The 21,720-nt window shown below is 51.6% G+C and overlaps 1 long non-coding RNA gene across 2 annotated transcripts in view; it reads left to right on the top strand.

Moving 5' to 3' along the window:
* The window catches only part of LOC134427082 (uncharacterized), a 35,842-nt gene extending 14,200 nt beyond the window's left edge, over positions 1-21,642 (top strand). The window contains exons 4-8 of one of the 2 annotated variants that reach the window (XR_010030090.1): positions 1,774-2,382; positions 2,853-8,505; positions 10,104-14,023; positions 17,591-18,621; positions 18,735-21,642. This is a non-coding gene — a long non-coding RNA (uncharacterized LOC134427082). Of the gene's footprint in view, positions 1-1,773; positions 2,383-2,852; positions 8,506-10,103; positions 14,024-17,590 lie in introns of both variants that reach the window. The other variant, XR_010030091.1, reaches the window with a different exon arrangement.
* The last annotated feature ends 78 nt before the right edge of the window (positions 21,643-21,720 follow it).

Genomic DNA, 21,720 nt, shown 5'->3' on the forward strand with positions numbered 1-21,720 from the left:
AAGGCTTGAGTGATGTCTCAGTTAGGATGTCAGCTCAAGCCACACTGAGCAGAATTAAGTGACAGCAGTTAAAAGGTGCCTGTCTGCATCCTGTGTGCAGTGATGTCCTCATCATCACTGTCAGCACTGTGGATATATTAGAGATAGCTGTAATGGATTTTATTTATGGACATGAAAACAATAATCCAGAGCAAATCCTGCCTTGTTTTTCAGAGTATTTCATTCCATGTTTCAGGCCATGTATTCTGTACTTGACAATGCTCTGACTCTCAATTTAAGAATTCAAATTTTCTCCTCAGCAGATTCTTGGGGCAGATGTAATGAATATTTTGCAGTGTTCATGGGGCAGGGTAGGAGGGCAGACAGGCCTTTATCTGAAGCTTTTCCAGCAGAGTGAGTGCATGGACAGCATCTGTGTTGGAGCTGTGGGGCTGACATCCTCTCCAGCACACTTGGCAGCGAGCGCAAGGACCACATGTCAAAAATCTGGGGGGCCCAAAGGCTGCGGACAAAAGTACGGCAAAGAATTTAAACATCAGTGAGCGGAGAGCTGCTGGAGGGCTGGGGGGAGCGATTAGCGCAGTGCTCTGGAATGCGGCGCTTCAATAGCGCTCCAGAGGGCTCTGCCGCCCCATTGACTCGTGCAGCGTCAGGACGGGACCGTGCGGGGCTTCCCTTCCCTTCCCTTCCCTTCCCTTCCCTTCCCTTCCCTTCCCTTCCCTTCCCTTCCCTTCCCTTCCCTTCCCTTCCCTTCCCTTCCCTTCCCTTCCCTTCCCTTCCCTTCCCTTCCCTTCCCTTCCCTTCCCTTCCCTTCCCTTCCCTTCCCTTCCCTTCCCTTCCCTTCCCTTCCCTTCCCTTCCCTTCCCTTCCCTTCCCTTCCTTTCCTTTTCCCCTTTTTTTCCTTTTCCTTTTTTTTTTTTCCTTTTTTCCTCTTTCCTTTTCCCTTTTTTCCTCCCCATCAGCCAGGTGCACACAAGGTGCTCTGCCAGAACCCCCTTGGCAGCCTGCAGCAGTGTCAGCTGTTTCCTTACCCTAGGCTAATGTGCTAAAAGCCACCTGATCCAGCTGTTGCCAGCTGTGCACTGGGGTGAGGTTTGCATGTTTTTCTCACGTTTGTCAGTGTGGGGTTTTGGTTTATTCCACTGGTTTTGGTTTCTTTGGGAATGGACCCAGCAGGACTAAGCATGTGTCTGTGGTTGCATTCACTTGTTTTGTTTTGTTTTCTTTAAATTTTCCTTTCCCCCCTTCAGATTTCTAGGTAAATAAATCCAAGCGCGGAATGAATTAAAAACAAAGCTGGGTGGAAGCCTGGCTGATGTGAACACATGCTTTTTTGGTGGAGGTGGGAGAAGAGCACACTCATTCAAGCCCTCATGTAGGGCAGGGAATTCCCTGGCTTTTGTCTAAATATGGCATGAGAGCAGAGCACAGGCAGGGCAATGCTTCACTGAGGATTGTTTAAAAGGGAGCTTGGCACCAGCCAGCAAGTAGGATTCTTGTGAAAACATGGCACAAGGAGTTGTTTGACAGATTCTGACATAGCAAAGTATTTACAAGAGAAAAAAAAAAAAAAAAAAAAAAAAAAAAAGAAGAAGGAAAAGAAAAACTGCAGAATGCATGAATCCAAAAGCATATTGTCTGCCTAGGAAGATTGCAGAATAAAAGGTGCTTAGCACTGAGTCATACCCTGCATGCTCTGTGGGCCTGATCCTATCAGTGATTCATGGCACTGAGTTAAAAATCCACTCCTAAATGATTGCCTCTTTCATGCAGGAGAGGACATGAAGAGCAGTGAGAGCTGGGGAAGAGGCAGCCACTCAAGCACTGGCCAGAGTCTCTACCCAGACCTGCCAGGTTGGATGGATCCCTCCTCTGCCATCCACCCTGCAGGCTGTGGCGTTTCACCAGCACATCTCTGGGTGCAGCACTCAGGCCCCAGCAATCCTCTGCTCTGTGTAGGTGTCTCCTTTCTGCAGAGCTTATGCTGAGCTGTGGTTTTGAATCCCTGTTGCAGCAGCAGTCCCTGCCTGGAGGAAACCCTTCTCCCCCTCTCTCTGCTGCATCTGGAGACATTGTGAGAACCTTGGAGCATGCAGGCCTTTGGACATCTCAGCAATGGAGAATTTTGTCTCCAAAATTCCTGGTCTATTTTTGAAATATGGCCATGATGTGAGTGTGATTTGAGGGACGGAGAACTTATCCAGAACTCAGCACTTCTGGAGGTCTCAGATGAGAACACATCCCTCAATGAATCTGCTACAGACAACAGCTACTGGGCAATCTGTGAGCTCATCCAGAGCAAGACTTGGCTCAGCCTTCCCTACATTTGCCTTGAATGCAACATCCCAGCTTGATCATAGTTGAAGCTTCCCCTCATCAAAGGTAAGTCACTCTTGCTCTGCTTGGTTGGTGCCTTGCAATGTAAACTGCAATGATAGAGCAGTCTGTAATTAGCACATGCCCTCAGGCAGTTCTGTTGCTCCTGAAATGCAAGGCCTAAACTGTTCTGCTGCTACAGGATTGGTTTGGTGAGTGCTTTAAGTGCATTTGTACTTGGGTTAGTGAAAGCTGCTCCCCAAGAGTGGTCTGGTATGGATCAGAAACCAGGAGTCCAGATCCACTCCTTCATCCAAGTGGGCATCTCCCACTGAAAGCAGGGGTTAATCCATCACATGTGCTGCCCGTGAGGTGCACTCCGTGACAAAGCAACACAGCCCAGGGGTTTCTGTGCCATCTTAGCAAAGGCACAGGAGCACTCTCCCACCCTTTTTGAGCATTTCAGTTGATGTTGTTAATTGTTGTGGAGCTGCTCCAAATATTTCAGAAAGCAAATATTTGGTGTCCCCATCCAGCAGAAAATAAGCAGAAGAACCAACCACCTGCCACTCACTTGGTCACCTCAACAAAGCCAGGCTGGGGCTGAGAAACAACAGCAACGAAACTGAGCCTTTGTGGTGAGTTCTGTCTGAACTGGGAGAGCAAACAACACCTGGAGGAGCTGGGCATGGGCTGCAAGGGAGAGGGATGGTGGGCAGGGGCTGTTTGTGCTCCAGGGTGGGGCTCTGGCACGGCAGGAGCAGGAGGAAGAGGAGGATGGCTCCATCAGCCCTGGGGAGTGGGTGCCTGCCCTGCCCTGGATGGCAGCAGCTCCTCTGTGCCTGCAGGAGCAGAGCCTGGAGTGGAACTGCCCCAGCCCCTCTGCTCCTGCCTGGGCTGGGCTCAAACAGCACTGGGAAATCACTGGTCTGGCTTAATTTTTAAGATTTAATTTTTAAGATTTAATTTTTAAGATTCATTTTTAAGATTAACCACCACTCACACCTCTGCCCAAGCCGGATTCCCTAATTAAACCAGGGAATTTTGCCTTCACTAGAAAGCAGGAAGATGGCACGGTACCCGCTCTGGCTGGGCCCAAATTCCCAATGTCCAAGTGATCTGCATTTGGGTGCTGGATTTTTTTTAACTTTATCTTTTTTTGTTGTTGTTTTTAGCCTTCTAATAACAAACTTCAGATTCGTCAGCTGGAAGTGACCTCATCGCATTACAGATTTGCTTTCCTGGGAAACTGAACCCTTCTGGTGGAATGATGGGAAAGTCTCACCTTCCCTTCTTTAATATTCCTTTAACCAAGGTTCTATTGAAATTAGCTTGGCAGGGCAGCAGCTCAGAAAGAAAGACACAAAAGAAAATCCTTTGTTACTATTAGGTTTTTTATTCTATTTATTTTTTTACTCATCTCGTGATTTTGGGGAGATGGCAAATGATTTTTGAATCTTTATTGACACATATCCAAATCTCTAGAGAAGGATACATTTTACTAACACAGGAGTCTGTTTGTTTCACTGCCAGCAAAAAAACAGAGGCAAACCCCAATAATTAATTGTTGCCTTTGGTAGTTTTCTTTGAGCTGCAACACTGTCTGCTCACTCCTACTCCTTTTTCTGCCTCTTACAAATTCTTTGCACAAGTGGGAGCCCAGCTCAGCGCACCCAGTGCAGGATCCCTGTCCTCAGTGAGGATGGGCTTGGCTCCTCTTCAAAGGGATCTTTTATCGAGTGCTCAGTGTGATGTGACAAAGCAGGGAAGTGTGCCATGGATGTGGTGCTTCCTAATCCCCTCCTTCTACCTTGATTAAACTCGAGGGCAATTACCCTTGCCAGGGTGGTGAGGGCTGCCAATGTGCATCTTGTTTACAGCTGTGCTCATTTTTAACTTTGTTTTCCCATTTTGCACTAGGGCAAAACTCATCTGCTGTATGCCATGGATAAAATCCATTTTAAGCACCAAGTTTCTCCTGTTTTGCCACAGGAGCTGGGGGATTCAGGACGTTGTGTTTCAGGCTGGCACAGTTGCTGTCATGTGCAAAGTGATGCCCAGGCTCCCAGAGACCTGCAAGGTCTCACTGTCAGTGCAGGGAAGTTTTGGATGGGGCCAGTAGAAACTAAAAAGATTTATTATGGGACTATTTTATAGTGCTAGGAACAAGAATTTACTGTGGTGTGAGTGGGCTTTAGACGCTGCTGTAAATTCCAGATGAAAATTTCACAGCATTTGCCATTCAATTTTGCTCTATTTTATTTTCTGTGTTTTGCTTTCATTTCTAGAATCTGCCATATTCTGAATTCTGATAAATTTAGAAAGTCTTATTTTCAAAAACAAACAACCACACCATATTTTGGCAAAAAATACTAGGGTTAACATTTTTATTTTACCAATTTCCCAATTGCCTACAGCAGTCACTTCAAAAAAAGACTGCATCTAACTAATTTTACTTGAAAATATCCTGTTTCTTTTTTTCTCTCTGTTTTTTTATCCCTTCACAAGAAGCAGGCCAGATTTCAGAGAAACTTTACCAGGAAAAATGCACATCAGCACCCTGAGATATTTCCATGTTTGGCTTTGAATCTGTCAGTTTTACGTGGAGAAAAAAATACATTGTGAATTTTCTAGTTCAGAGATTTGTAGTTTGGTGGTTTGGGCAGAATGCACTGAGGGTGGGAGCTTTTCTCCATGGTCATTCCTGCCTCCATCCTGTGTTTCACGCTTACTCTGTGCCCTGGCAGCCTGCTGGCCTCCTCCTTTTTTCTCTGGATAATCTTCCTTCTTTTTTTTTTGGCTAAAACAACGTGACAGTCTGTTTCAGCTGATTATGACACGACGCTGAACTTTTCTTTGCCAGGGCTCTCTGGTTGCCCCTGCAGCCACCAAACGCTGGTGGGACACCATGCCCAGCCCCTGTTGCTCCTGTCTCTGTGCTGTGATGCCAGGGCCAGCCTGGCATTCCTCTTGGCACCATCCTGGCAGGGGTGGCCGGGCAGGCAGAGCCAGGGCCAGGCTCCCACAGGCTGTTCCCATTCCTGCAGCAGCCTGCCCACCTGTTCTCTGCTGTGCTGGAATACCAGCCAGAGCCCTGGCTCTGCTGCTGCAGGCTGTGAGGGGTGGTTTTTAATCCCTCTATTCAGTGTTTCCAGGAACAGGAGGAGAGGCATACGGCATATGCTCACCTCGGCTCCCAGGAGGGCTGGGGGGTGTCCCAGCAGCTGCTGGGGTGATCCTTGTCTGTCTGTCCTTCCACAGCCATGCCTGAAGGTGTGCTCAGGATGTCGGGCATCACGCCATGAGCAGGTGAGCTCCACGAGCAGGTGCTGTCCCTTCCTCCCCTCCCAGCCTGCAGCATGGACAGGGGTGTCGCAGGCAGAGGGGCTGGAGGAGGGACTCCATCCTCTCCTGCTTTTCCTTCAGCTGGATCAGCTCCACAGCAGGGCTGGGAGCACCTCAAGGGCACAGGCCCTCCCTTCATGGTCACAGTGGTCCTTGAGTGTTTGGAAGTTTGTTGGATTGAGGACTTAGATTTGACCAAAGCAGGTGAGATCTGGATGCAGCTTTGGGCTCAAAACACATGAGATATCTGCAGCAGCAGAGCAGGGGGAGTTTGGAAGTCTGGAAGTTTGGAAGTCTGTTGGATTAAGGACTCTGGTTTGGCCAAAGCAGGTGAGATCTGGTTCCAGCTTTGGGCTCAGAGCACACAAGATATCTGCAGCAGTAGAGCAGGGGGAGCAGGCTGAGTGCTGGGCTCCTGCATCCTGCACTGCCCACATCTGCCCTTGTCACCAAATCTCCAGCACACCCATCCCTGATGTCCTGCATTGCTCGTTGCCTGACCCTCAGCTGACCCTGCTGCAGCCAACAGGAACACTGGCATCACTGGCATCACTGGCACCTCATCTTCCCCCTCCTCCCGTTCCCTCCTGTGTGCCCTGCTGCCCACCCTGCTCTGGCTGCCCACCCTGCCCTGGGCACCATCTGCTGAGCTTGGGGCTGTCTCCTCTCACCAACTGTCGTCTGTCCTGCCTGGGGGGGCAATGTGCTCACGTTCTGCATCAAAGGACCCTCAGCCCCTCTCTTTGTGGGCCAGCCGGGCTGTCGGAGGGGAGCCAAGCACTTGGCACTCAGCAAGCAAGGAGCATTAATGAAAGCATTGCAGTGAGGTTAGAGCCTCATTAAAGCACTGCTAACGAACCGTCTGCCTTCCAGAAACATGAGATTTTCGCTAACACTTCCTCCTTCTAACTTTATGTATATTTAAATCTTTCTGGGCAGGCAATACCCATTTCTCCAGGCTGCTACAGCATAAACAAAGCCCATTTCAGAGGAGCTGCTCTGGAAGTGCCTTTGGGTGCTGTCTCCAGTCCTGCAGCCTGTCTGTGTGGCCATGGCAGTGTCCTGGAGCTCAGGGGACATAAACCCCATCACGGTCTGTGTGGCCATGGCAGTGTCCTGGGGGACATAAACCCCATCACGGTCTGTGTGGCCATGGCAGTGTCCTGGGTGACACAAACCCCATCACTCCCGGGTGCACAGCAGCACTGTGGGATGAAGGCAAGCTCTGAACACACCACTGCCCCTCTCCCAGCCCTGCCACTGCTGCTGGCAGCCTTTGCCAGGTGTGTTTTGGGGGACAGAGATGTACCCCGAGGTCTGTGAGCATCGCCTGAGCTCTGCTGGGCTGGGGTGGCACTGCTGGCTCAGCCAGGTGTCCCCAGGGGTTTGTACAGGGGGCTTTTCTCTGGGTGTCCCCAGGGTTTGTACAGGGGGGGTTCACTCTGGGGCCCCCCAGGCTCCCCAGCACCCTCGGGGCTGGCTGCAGGTGGTGCTCAGACCCCCGGCTGCCCTCGCAGCCCATTGTAAAGCAAATGAATTCTCCCAGGGCTCAGGAATAGCTTGGCAGGGAGCAGAGCAGCTGCTCCGGGACTCAGTGCCCCTGTTTGATTGCATTTGTCTGATTTCAGCAGCCTGTGAGGGGCAGGGGAGCCATGGGGACATCTCACTGCCGTGGGTGAGCTCACAGCTTCTCCTCCTGGACATCCTCCTCTCACCTCAGGATTTTATTCTCCTGCTCCCTTTGAAGCACACCCAGAGGTGTCACTGTCAAAGGACAGTGTTTGATGGATGAATCCATCTCTTTTACCTTACAGGGTAAACACGGTGTTTTTGACAATAAATGCCATTTTCTTGAATGGGAACAAGCAGTCCAAATGGCTTCTGCTGGGTTCCCAAATTGTCTGGAGGGTCTGCCCTGGGGAGAGGGCTGTCAGGAGAGCAAACCTGGTGTTAAACTGATGGTGTGTGTTGCAGAGACTCAGAGCTGGATGCAGCTGCAGGTTGGTGCTGAGTGAGGATGTTCCCTCACTGCTCCCGAATGTTGTGGGGCTGCCCTGGCACCCTTGGGTGTCCTGCCTGGTGCTGGGGGATGGCCACAGCCTGGGGAAGTTAGTGACTCACTGTGAAATTTCCTCTCCCTTTCGGGCATTGCAACACAGATTTTCCTCTTGCACAGGCCCCAGCTCTGCAGACAGGCACTGCCCTCGCTGCAGGGAAATTGGTAGGATGTCTTGGGGCAAAGGTAAAACTAAAGTACATCAGTAAATGCTAGCAGGATCAGGCCCTTATTCAGGCATAAATCAGGTAGCCCCAGCCAACAATAGAATTACCTAAGTATAAAATCCCATGTAAGCCAGTAAGATCAGCTCCAAACCTGCTATGAATTTGCTTTTTGTTTCCATGCCAAGAATATATCACTGCTAACTGCTGCAATCAGGGCTGGTCCTTTCAGGATTTTTTAAGTGCTTTTGAGCACGTTTATTTCCCATCCCCAACAGATCCACACAGAACCTGGCCTTCCTTCCCTGGGGCATGCCCCAGCCTGCTTCACCCACAATAAATTGTCCCTATCAGGGAATATTTTTTTTTTCTTTCCTGGCTGTTTTTGTTACTGCATTCGGTAAACAAAGGGACAGCAGCAGTGACGATCCAAACCCATTCTTTTTTATTTGCCTGGGAACAGAGTCAACTATTTGTTGGTCTTTTGTTGCTGCTTTTGTTCTCTTTTCAGCCAGAGCCCGTTGGAGCAGCTCGTGGTACCTGTGGGCAGCACGTACTGGAGCTGCAGGATTTGTCACCTGCTGCCACCAGCCCAGGGAGGGGCAGCGAGGAGGACAAGGTGGGGTAGGTACCAGGTGCCAGGTCAAGCCAAAGGTGCAGGGCACAATGGTCCCTTCTGTCCCTCCCAGGCAATATGGGAACAGCCTGCAGCAGTGTCCTGTGGCTGTATGTGCCTCAGTTTCCCCAGTTCTCAGTGCACTGTTTGGAGATGGTGCCCAAGATGAGAGGTCTGGCTGCACCTGGCTGAGCCAGGGTGATGCCAGCTCTTGGGGATGAACTTCTCAAAACTCTTGGCAGGAGAAGGGAAGGATGGGAGGGAGGGAAGCTGGAGGCTCTTTTAGCCTGAGGACAAGCTTCTCCTGGCCTCTCCATCTCTGGGGCCTGTGCAGCAGCTCAGGCAGCTCCAGGCTGGTCACTTCTTAGCAGAGACACCAAGAGAAGCACCCTGGCTGCCACTGCCACCCCACCTGTGCCTCCAACCCACACCAGGGCTCTCCAAAAACCCAGCAGAGCTTCCCCATTCCACTGGGACACAGCACAGCCAGGAGCAGGAATGCATTTTCCATGCTTTGGGCACTGGTGTGGGCTGGGGACACCCATCAGAGCCATTTGTCACCCCAGGCCACTCTGGAACAGGGTGGGGAAGCTGCTCTGCTGCCTGTGCCAGGCACAGCTCCTGTGCTGCAAACCAAACCTGCAGGGGAGCATCCCCGGGAGCCATCTGGTGCCTCTGAGGCTTTGATGGAGTGGAACAAACCCAGAGCAGCCCAGCAGGCGGGACTGTGAGCCATGCTGAGCCTGTCCTGCCCTGCTCAGGCTGCCTGCCCGGGTGCTCAGGAGTGTGTTGGTGTCTCCTGCCAGTGCTGCTGAGACTGGGGGGTTTGCAGGTAAAGGAGGATGGTTTGTGGTCAAGAGGTACAAGTGGAGGGAGCAGCATCTCAGAGCAGCATCCCAAACACCAGTCAGGCAGCAGGGGAGCTTGGGGACACGTGGTGTGTGCTCTGAGCCTGTGCCAGGACAGCCAGGACCCAAACCTGCTCCCAGGGCTGAGGGCAGCACAGCCAAAGCACCATGGATGGCTGGAGAGGCTGCCCTGAGCTCTGCTGCTCCTGGGGGTGTCAACAGAGCTGCAGCACACAGGAGGAGGGGTGCACATTTGGATCAAGTCCCAAACACACAGAGGCAAGAAAAATGACTCAGGAGAATTCCTCTGGGATTTTACCTCACACCTCACTTTGTGATGCTCTGAGTTTGCTGTGGAAAGGCACAGCCCAGCTTGGTTGAATCTCATTTCATTAAGCATTTGCTGCCTGGTTTCCAGGAGCTGTGAGCAGCATTTGCCGTGCTGGGAAACAGGCTGGAGGAGGGATGTGTGCCCTCCACCTGCAGCTGTGGGGGCTGCAGTGACTCACTGATATCAGGGGGCTGCCCAGAAGGGACCTGGGGATGTTTATGTTGCAAGGGCTTCTGGAGTTTTGCTCTGTAATTACAGTTACAGGCAGATTTCAGAGTTTACTCTAAATGAAAAAGGGAGGAATGATTGTTTCTGACTGGTCATGGATTCATTTTTTAATTGTGTACCCACAATGTGTTGTCATGCAAGAAAAATCTAACCCTTACAAAAACTCATTTCAAAATGAGTAACTGCAACATTTTTTCAGTCATTGTCTGAGGAGGCTGTTGCAGGACGGCTGGGACTTCCCTTCTCCCCAGAATGAGATTCTGGTGTAATTAATGGGGCGTTTGGACTCTGATAGCATTTGCTTCCATCCAGTTTCTCATGGAAACCCTCCTGATGCCTCTCAGATCTTCATGAAGGTATGTAAGCTTTACTCCTCCACTTTCTGCCTCCCAGAAGGAGAATGGGAACTGGAAAATTCCCCAGGTTCTTGGCAGAGACGCTGAGGTGGTGTGGTTCTGCACAAAGCAGCTCTGGCCATGGACCCTGGCAGCAGTTTTATCTTTTGCTGGGCTGGGAATCGTGACCTCAGCCATTGCAGCAGGTTCTCTGGAGCAGTCTGCAAGGAAATTGGTTTAAATAGCAATAGCATAATTTATCCATCTGAACTAGCAAAGTGTTAATGTGTCTCAGGGGTGAAACAAAAATTCTGTGAAACTTTCAGGGCTTTTCTTGGTTTTTCTGCACCCAAACAGGCTCTCAGAGCCGTGCCTTATGCTTGTCCATCACTGCCTGGAGAATGCCCAGCACAGAGAGGACATTTCTGCTGATAACAGGAAAGTCAGTGTTTGGTCCTGCTGTCAACAGGTTTTAGCTTGGAGACAAACCTCCACTAATCAGCTGCTTTGTGGCATTTTTACAGCAAGATAAAAGACGCCTGGAATTATTTGTTGGTCACCAAGCAAATGTTTTTACTGGTGAAATGTTCCAGAGGCTGTTTAGAGTCTGATTGACAAATGTGCCAAAACTCTGCAACCCTCCCTATGCCCTCCCCTCCTCAGATCCAGGGCTGAGATGGGAGATGGAGATGATGATGATGGAGCTGTAGATGAAGAAGGAGATGGAGCCACCTCAAGCAATTGCTGCAGGGGTAAGCCGGGGTTGAAGTGAGGGGAGAAGCTCATTTGTTATGCAAATATCTGCCTGAGCCTGGCGTAGACAGTGGAAAGCTCAAATTATTTTAAGCAGAGAAGCAAAGTTCTCTCCATCCCCCTATCCTCTTGGATCCTTGGAAAAATAAAACAAACCAGAAACCTCTGTGTGAACCATCTGACAATGATCAGCACTTGGCCTTTCTGGCAAGAGCTGGGTGAGCACAGGCGCATGGAAATAGAACAATTAGGGGGAAAAACAGTATTGGAAGCAGCCAGGCTTTGTGTTGTCGTGATGACAGCACCTAGTGATCATCCTGCAGCCTTATCTCTGGGGCCTGCCAGGCACAGCAGAGCTGCAGGGCTGGGGGTTCTCCCTGGGTGACATGCAGAGGAGCTGTGGCAGCTTCCCTGCTGCCTGCTCAGCTCTCGGGGCAAGGAGAGGAGCAAGGATGGCTGTTTTGGGTGCAGGAAACCCTTTTAGGCCCAAAATCGAGGTGGGAGGCTGGCCCATGCAGGGGAGGCACCCGTGCATGGCAGGGACCTTCCTGCACCGGCGACCAGCCACCCCCCCACAGCTTTGCATGAGCAGATGTGCATTTCATGCTGCTAAGAAAACCCTGTCAGGATTTACATAGCGTCCAGGGGCACCAAGGGGACAAAGCTGAGCCTTTCCCACACGGGCAGTGATGCCAGGCTGCCATTTCCATGGGGAGAGCCAGGCCTGTGCCACGTGCTCCTGCAGCACGGGCTGTGTGAGGCAGTGGTGCTGCCTGTGCTCTGCCCACAGGCAGCTGTGGTAAAACCCCATTTTCCAGGCAGGCTGCATCTCTCCAGAGTGGTTTTCCCCTGAGCTGAGCTCTCCCCTGTTCTCAGCATCCTTATGCCCCTGAGAAGGCCTAGGGGGATGCTGCACTCTGGTGTAGAGGGCTGGGTAGAGCTGGGGATGAATCAGCTTTTCAAAAGGGGCTTCAGACCAGCCCTAGATCTGCACCAGAAAGATTCCCACTGGTTCTGCAGCCCTATGGTCAAATGGAGGGGCAGCCTTTCTGCCTTACTGGGTGCTGGCACAGTCTGGGCCCTGCTGGGGGAACCCCCCTTTTTCCACGCAGTATTTGTCACACTTCCAATAATTCCTGCTGGGATTTCCTCACAGCCCTGCCCCAAACACATCAGGCTTTGAGCTGTGCTGCATGGCTGCTCCCCAGAGCACAGGGTCCCTGGGGCTTTGCTGGTGTCTCTGAGGGAGGGCAGCAAGGCCATGGGGCTGGGGAAAACCCTTAACAGGACTAAACAACCCCCCAAAAACTCCATCCAGCCGGCAGAGTCGAGTCCAAGCCATTGTGGGCTCTGCTGGCTCCTCAGCACCCCAGGATGCTGTGGGCACAGGTGACATCCCTGTGGGCCCAGGACACACCTGGTGGGCCACAACAGTCTGTGCTGTGACTGGCTGAGACAGGGTGGCACTGAGCTGGGTGGCACTGAGCTGGGTGACGCTGAGCTGGGTGACGCTGAGCTGGGTGACGCTGAGCTCGGTGACGCCGAGCTGGGGAGGCCCATGAGCCCCTCCCAGGCACAGGGCAGACAAAATGGAATGATTTTCCTTGGCAGGGCCAGGAGACGCTGGCATGACCTCCCCAGTAACCCCAACATGTCTCTGCAGGGCCACCTGCCCCCAGCCAGGTGTGAGCCAGGTGCAGTGGAAGGAGCTGTGGCTTGTGGTACAGTAGCACCTGGACTATTTCCCCTTTGTGTAAAATGCTTTGTTTCCTTAGAGCACTGCAAAGTCTCCACTGTCATTCTAAAACACTTAAAAGCAGTTGCTCTCATGGGCATTTTTTAAATTGTTTGAAAAATTTGTGTGGGCATTACAGTGTTTGCTTTCTCTGATAACTATTTTTAATCTTGTTTTTTTTCATTAAAAAAAAATAAACTGAGATAGATATGAATTGAAACTGCGCCTTTAAATATGACGTGATGTTGGCTGCCCAAAACTAAACACGGAATAAGGGAGAGCTGGAGCATGTGCCTAAGAGCTGAGAAAGGCTAAAGCTTTGTATGCCACTCGCTTGGCAGCGCTGTGAGGGCAGAGCCCAGGAACCACAGCCAGGGCACGGTGCTGGCCAGCTGGCACCAGAAGGGTTAAAGAAGCAGGTTCACCCTGCAAGGAGAGAGCTGGAAATGGCCTCTCCAGGAGGAGATGCTGGCACCCCACTCTTGCCCTTGGCACCCAGCCTGAGAGCCACCAGGGCCCCCTGAAGGACACAGGGCAGCACCAGGAGTGACAAAGGCAGAGAGGGGACGCTTCCCTTCCACGCCCCGCTGGTTCCCAGCTCTGCAGAGGAGCTGTGCAGGGAGCTGCAGCCTCCCCCAGCTCCCATCCTGGGCTCTCTGCTTTTGTTCCTGTGCTGGGGATTTGGCCAAGTGGGGTTTGGCCAGAGCCAAAGGCTGCGAGAGGGCACGGTGCTCCTGCAGCAGCCAAGGATGGGACGGGGGCCCTGCAGCGGGGCCTGTGCGAGAGGGGCACCCCAAAAGGGCAGAGCCTGCCCTGCAGAGCTGGCAGTGCCATGGCACACTCACTGCAATGTCACACTCACTGCCATGTCACACCCAGTGCCAGTGTGGACTCAGTGCCATGGCACAATGCCATGTCACACTCAGTGCCATGTCACACCCAGTGCCATGCCACACTCAGTGCCATGGCACAATGCCATGTCACACTCAGTGCAATGCCACATTCACTGCCATGTCACACTCAGTGCCATGTCACACTCAGTGCCATGTCACGCTCACTGCCATGTCACACCCAGTGCCATGTCACACTCAGTGCCATGTCACGCTCACTGCATGTCACACTCTGTGCCACGCTGCCTGTAGACCATCGTGCTCCAGGACAGGAGCAGCTCTGTTCTGCCTGTGCTGTTTGCATTTCAGACCCAGCCTTGCTGCAGGGATGGTCCCGGCTGAAGCCAGGCAGGGAGGACAGCAGCACGTGGGAAATGCAGTGGCACAGGCCCTGATGGATGTCATGGTGAGCTATTTTCAGACTTTATCTCGCTAGCCTCTGACAAAAATGTGCTGTGGAGCAGAGCTTATCATGTGCAATTTGGCACATGGGGCCGGTGAGGGGACAGCGGAGCTGGTCCCTGGAGCTGGGGCAGGTGACACTGAGCCAGCAGAGCAGCAGTGGTGGGTGCTGCTGGTGCAGATGTGAGTGTGTGCCACAGGGATGGGCATGGACAGGGTGAAAACAGGTACCTGAGCCTAAATCCCAGCCCAGGTCTGAATCAGGGGAGTGCCAGCTTTGCTGTGCTCCTGTGTTCCTGGTGTCACCCAGAGCACGAGGATGGAGCATGAAGTTGAGACCTTCCTTACCTCCAGTTTCTAAACTTTGGATTTTCTTAAACAGGGTTGATTGAAACCAACAGCAGCACCCTGCACTGCTGGGACCCAGGGGCTCTGGGAGTTATCACCCCCAGCCCTTCGGCTGCTGGGGCTGGAGATTAGGGAGCTGCTCCTTATCAGCCCCAGTCCTGCCCCTGTGGGGCTCCCCTTTCGCTCTTACTCACTGCAGAAATGAGTAAGCCTGTTGTAACCACCGTGCTGGGACCTGTGGGGCAGTGCTGATGGGGTGGAGGTTTGTAAAGCATCTCTGCACAGTGGCCTGCAGCAGCCAGGACACGCTGCAGACACCCACAGAGCTGGGGCTGGGCTGGAGCTCAGGACCCTGCACATCCAGGGCTCGCTGAGGCTGGTGAGGATGGCAAGAGTTAATTCTGTGTGTGTGCAAAGGAGGGAGGGGAACCCAAGGCCCTCACATGCCCACAGTATTCAGTGTCTCACTTGCACACAGACCCCCACACCTGCCCCCAAAACCACTGCCTGTGCACAAAGCTCTTGGCCCAGTCTCTGAATTTGTACCAACTCCTGTATGTGTGTGTGTATCCATCCATCCATCCATCCATCCATCCATCCATCCATCCATCATCCATCCATCCATCCATCCATCCATCCATCCATCCATCATCTATCCATCATCCATCCATCCATCCATCCATCCATCCATCCATCCATCATCCATCCATCCATCCATCCATCCATCCATCCATCCATCCATCCACCCACCCACCCATCCATCCATCCATCATCCATCCATCCATCATCCATCCATCCATCATCCATCCATCCATCCATCCATCCATCCATCCATCCATCCATCATCCATCCATCCATCCATCCATCCATCATCCATCCATCCATCATCCATCCATCCATCATCCATCCATCCATCCATCCATCCATCCATCCATCCATCCATCCATCCACCCACCCACCCATCCATCCATCCATCATCCATCCATCCATCATCCATCCATCCATCATCCATCCATCCATCCATCCATCCATCCATCCATCCATCCATCCATCCATCATCCATCCATCCATCCATCCATCCATCCATCCATCCATCCATCAATCCATCCATCATCCATCCATCCATCCATCATCCATCCATCCATCCATCCATCCATCCATCCATCCATCCATCATCCATCCATCCATCATCCATCCATCCATCCATCCATCCATCCATCCATCCATCCATCCATCCATCCATCCATCATCCGTCCATCATCCATCCATCATCCATCCATCCATCCATCCATCCATCCATCCATCCATCATCCATCCATCCATCCATCCATCCATCCATCATCCATCCATCCATCCATCCATCCATCCATCCATCCATCCATCATCCATCCATCCATCCATCATCCATCCATCCATCCATCCATCCATCCATCCATCATCCATCCATCCATCCATCCATCCATCCATCCATCCATCCATCCATCCATCATCCATCCATCCATCCATCCATCCATCCATCATCCATCCATCATCCATCCATCCATCCATCATCCATCCATCCATCCATCCATCCATCCATCCATCCATCCATCCATCCATCCATCCATCATCCATCCATCCATCCATCCATCCATCATCCATCCATCCATCATCCATCCATCCATCCATCCATCCATCCATCCATCCATCCATCCATCCATCATCCATCCATCCATCCATCATCCATCCATCCATCCATCCATCATCCATCCATCCACCATCCATCCATCCATCCATCCATCCATCCATCCATCCATCCATCCATCCATCATCCATCCATCCATCCATCCATCCATCCATCATCCATCCATCCATCCATCCATCCATCCATCATCCATCCATCATCCATCCATCCATCCATCCATCCATCCATCCATCCATCCATCCATCCATCCATCATCCATCCATCATCCATCCATCCATCCATCATCCATCCATCCATCCATCCATCATCCATCCATCCATCCATCATCCATCCATCCATCCATCCATCCATCCATCCATCCATCCATCCATCCATCCATCCATCCATCCATCCACCCACCCACCCATCCAAGCAGGTCTCAGCCCCTGCCTCCTCCAGGATCTCCACACAGCCACCATTTCCAGCAGTTTATTCGACAGCTACAAGAAAATATTCCTGCACTCTCCAGCCCCACGAGGCACATGACCCAGCCAGTGCCAATGGAATAAACATTTGGATTTAATTTATTGTCTCTCCTGCAGGCTGTGTCTCGGCTGGCGGCTGCAGAGGGGCTGGGGCTGCTCCTGCCTGCGGGACAGGGCCCGGGGCAGCCTGGCAGCCTTTGCCCAACTCCATGGGATATTTTTATTTTTTTTCCATTCAAGCCTGTGCAGGATTCCTGGCAGGACTGCAGCTTTCGTCCAGATTGCAGATGCCCAAAATATCTGTATTCTGGGCTGAGCAGACTGAGGCTGAAGTGCCCGGGGTTGGTCGATTGAAGAGGACATAGGGGAATGCAGAAAGACAGACAGACAGAAAGACAGACAGAGGAAAACTGCCTGAGAATGTATGGCAGCAGTGGGCAAAAGGATGGGGGATGCCCCTGGGGTCTGCCCGATCTCCAGCCGTGGCTCTCACACCAGCATGGGATATTTTTACTGTTTTTCTCAGTCTGCTGAAGCCTTGGCTCAGTCCAGGGCATGGTTTTGCCCCAGATTAGCTTGTGCTACCAGCCATTAAATTTGGTTGCATTGCTGTTATGTTATGCTTCTCATTTTAAATTATCTTCTAAACTGTGCTCACCTGGCATCTTCTGGAGCCAGGATTTGTGAAATAAAAGTTAAAATGCCAGTTGAAATAAGGGATTTATGTGTATTCTTTCACATACACACATGAATGCACACAGCTACTGATAAAAACCACGTGTTTGTTCATACATACATGTTTCTAATCAGATTTATAATGTATATAATATAAACGTTTTTCTACATATAAAACTCATTGGAAACAGGAAACCAAATTAGTTTACCTTACTAAAGTGGCATGAAATAAAGAGCAGTGTGCACTGTTGAAAAGAAGGTAGGATGTGGTTTTTGGAGGACTTTTCTTTCCCCAGGGCTCATTCTACCATGTTTATGTCTAAAACCTGCTAATTTTAAAGCCAGCTCACAGGAGACTAATGGCATGACTCATTTATTTCATTTCACTTTCATTTTGCAGAGCTCAAGGTCTGTTTAAGGTGCTCACATGTCAGCAGCTCGTGGATGCTACAGGAGACCAGGAATGGCCGTGAGTACCTGCACACACTGACCCCCCATTTACCCATGAACAGGAGCCACTCCAATGAGTTGAGTCTGATTTTAAAAGATCTTTTGAGTGTTAAACGTGTAATAAGATGCTCAGTGCTATTTTCAAACCAAGACATGTTCCTGGCTGATTTATAAAAGGCCACTGTCTCCACTTTTATGTGGGCAAATGCTTTTAAAAATTGGCTCCTGGGATTTGGGGTGCTCATTGATTCATCCTCTCACAAGCCTCCATCTCTGACCTTTCCATTACCAACTTTTCCATCTCCAACTGAACTGCTTCATCATGCTCCTGAGCATGGGCACACAGCTAATAAATCTGTCTTTAATTGCCCTCCCACACTGGGTGGCTTTATCTGAGCCATCATTCCGGTCGCTGTGCCTTGTTGCATCCCTCTGCTTCCAGATTTGTGCTGCTGGAGTCAGCAAGAGGATAAAACTGTTATTTGGGTTTTGGTTTAGGTACAAACCCCTCAGTAACACACCCCATGGCTGTGTGGCCCCACATGATGTGTCTGACATGGCTGAGTTGGCTCTGCCTGGGGTAGGTACAAACCCTCTGATTTTATCTCATGCAACGTCCCATTTTTGATTTTTTATGCACCTGAAATATTGCAAAAAACTTATGTAGGGAAAAAAACCCACCATAAATTCCCTTGCTAAAGACATCAGTAAGGACAGAGAGTCCTGCTGGCCCAGTGGTGCCAGCACCACTAGGATGGAAAAACCTCAAGAACACCCATTGCCTTTGGTACCCAAGGGAGATTTATTTATTTATTCCCCCCAGTTTATCACCCTGTCAGGAAGTTTCCCAAGCCCTGCAGGAGTGGGTGCAGCAGTATCAGCAGGCACAGGTCTATCAGGCGGAGCAGAAGCTTTTCCAGGAACTATCTAGTGCCACACGTGACCGTGCCCGGGCGATACGTGACAGGCATTCACCGGCCGGTCAGTTGACTTTGTTATTCAAACTATTTTAGTGATGGTTTTTAATCCCAGGCTTAAGTTTTTCTTTTTCTATTTTTTTTTTCTCCCTCTTCTTTTTTTACTCTCTGAACAAGGGAATCTCTATGCTGGCAGGATTCAGAGAGGCACAAAGGAGGGAAAAACAAGTTTCAGCCAGAAGAGAGAGAGAGAGAAAAAAAAAAGGATGCTGTTAGCATTCCCTGTATTTGAGGGGGTAAAAACATTTTGCTGTCAACTCTGTTTTAAAGGGTAAGTGCTAAAAGCAGCCCAGTTACTATGCAAATAAATGGTGTGCTCAGCCTTTCCCTCTCAGTGCAAACTTGTTAGCCAGGGGAGCTGGGCTGTGGGGATCGGCAGTGTCCCCATGTCCCCAGTGCTCCCATCCCATCCTGGGGACACCCACTGGCTGGGGGTGCCACAGCAAAGCTCTGGACTTTGACAGGAGCCCGTGGGGGTGCCCAAACAAGGTGGGACAGCGTGGGGAGCACTGCAGAGGTGTGGGCTGGGTACCCCCTGCTCCTTGTCAAAAGCAGATTCAGGCAGCTGGCAGCAGAGCCCTTGGCTGTGCCTCTGTGCCAGGGGACACCCAGGGAGAGGGAGTGCCCGGAAAGGGCAGAAATCTCACCCAAGACATGCCCTTTCATGGCAGGCAGGTGGGGAAGGTCTGGCAGCAGCCACCCTGGGGTACAGGGCTGTCTCTCACTCCTGCTGCCAGGTGGAACGGGAGGTGATGCCAGGACATGATGCCAGACTGTGGCTGGGTTCATCCACATGATGACCAGCACCCAGCACTGGTATTTATGGTGGCACTTCCCCATGACAGCAGAAGGGCTGCACATTCCCCAGCCCACACAAGCCAAAGCTCCCCCTGACAGCCCCAGTGTGATGGTTTCCTATAAAAAAGATTTGAATTTGTCATGCAAATGACTGGGCATGTGGGCACAGCTGCTGAGAGGTGGCCTGGGCTGCCAGCATGGCCACAGGGATGTGCCCAGGACAAGGTCTGGCCCCCCAAAGCTGGTCCCACCCCAGGAACTGCCAAGCAGATGGTGCTGCCAAAACCACCCAGCCCTTGCTGCTCCTCCTGGTCCCTTTGGCTCACTGAAGCTTTTAAAACCAGCATTGTGACCCCCCTGCTCGTCCCCTCCCTTGGCTTCTGGCTGGCTGCAGCAGAGCTGAGCTGCCCAGAATGAGCTTTCCTTGTGCTGGGACCACATAAGGAGGTGGAAGATGATGGTCCATCAAGCAATGCACTAAAAAAAAAAAAAAATTAAATTATACTGTTAAGCAATTTCAAAATTATTTAAGCACTTGTGCCACCCTGATCAGTCGGGAGCCAGGCAGCCTCTGCCTCTCACCCACACCCCAGTGCTGATACTCTGCAGTTTAGCTCTTGTCCTTCTAACACAGCAACCTTTGAGCTCTTCCCACTTTCCCAGCCCAGCACAGGACAGGGAAGTGCTTGGGCTCCTTCTGGAGGCTGCCAGCCCCACCTGGCAGCACCGCCCCGCTCCCACCGGGAAGGAGCATGGCAGAGCCCACAATTCTGCAACTTCACAGCCGGGTTTTTGCAAGCAGGAAGGAGGCAGGTCGGGCTGCTCCTGCTGCTGTTTTGATGTGGCTGTTTCTCGAAATGAGCCCGGAGCAAAACTGAGCAGGATCCAGGAATGGCACTCGGCACTGCGGGCGCTGGGAGCGCCACCTGCACCCTCGCTTCCTGGCAGTTTGGCCACCTTTCAGGAAATCAGATAGCTACATGGAAAATCATCACACTTTTTACTTCAGAGAGCACTGCACCCATGGGTTTTTCAACAACAGATCCATGTTCAGCAGCCTTGCTGTCCCCACGGAGCAGGGGAGATGTGTGTCCCCAGCAAAGGCAAAAGCCCAGCTCAGCAGTGCCAGGCACCGCTGCCTGGGGATTGGCACCTCAACGCTGCTCCCCAGCACCCCCATCCAAAAACCCTGCCCTCCCTTCTCCTCAGGAGCACTCCTGACAGGGAGAAAGAAGAATTGCTGAATAATCTCCAGCCCCGATAGCACTTCAAAGGCAGGGCCCGGGCCAGGCTGGATGCAGCGCTCGGCTCTTACTCCTTTGGCAGCCCCACAGCGGTTCCAGAAAGTAATTACTTAAAAAGGAAATAAATGTCACCCACATGGTTGTAAGCAAAAGCCCGGGCAGGATGAGCAGAGCCCCACCAGGATCTGCATTCTCACGCAACACAAGCAAGGCAGGAGAGAGCTGTTTCCATTCATCGAGATGGGCTCTTTACTCTGAGGGCTACTGGTGACATTTGACATGCCCACCGTGGGCATTTCAGCTCCCCAGGGCAGGCACAGTGCTGAACTGCCTCTGCTTTCATCCTACAGCATTCTCTTCCCCCAGGATGGCTTTAGGCATCACCACCTGAACCAGCAGCAGATGTTGGTGCCAAAAATGCAGCCCTTCCTAGCACCAGACCTGCTGTAATCTTTATGGAGATGAACCAGATAACCGGCATGATCAAACAGAGTCATTTTATTTACTTTTAAAGATTAATTCTTGAAGTTTGTAATTGTTAAAACCTGAACACCAAACTTCTAAAGCACGTTGGCTGGGGGAAGTCAAGTAGCACCGGAGCAGCAAATGAGGCTCAAGGGTGAAAGGCTCTCTGCTGCTGGCACCTGCCTGTTCTGCTGGATCTGAGACACCCTAAGCAAACCCCCTTAACCAGGACAGGGCTCTGGCAGACTACTCTCTTTCAGAGAAATTCCATTTTAGAAAAACAACCCCCAACTTATTTTAAGCAAATAACAGAAGGAAAGTGATGGCCCGAAAACCCCGGGACGAGATCCCATCTGCCCCTGCTGCCTCTGGAGCTGCACCAGCATGGCAGCACCTCCCACCCTCTGCAGCACGCAGTGTGAGGAAGCAGCTGGCAGCAGCCCACGGGGTTCTGTGAGCTCAGAACCCCCGAGGTGCCTCAGGACACGCAGAGCAGGGCAGTGTGGGACACGCTGCAGGATGGTGGCAGCCCCTGACGCCCGCCAGGGTGGCAGCAGGAGCTCCTGTCACCGCCCACCCTGGCACACTGGAGGAGG

Source organism: Melospiza melodia, chromosome 19 (assembly GCF_035770615.1).
Source record: "Melospiza melodia melodia isolate bMelMel2 chromosome 19, bMelMel2.pri, whole genome shotgun sequence".
Classification (NCBI taxonomy): Eukaryota; Metazoa; Chordata; class Aves; order Passeriformes; family Passerellidae; genus Melospiza; species Melospiza melodia.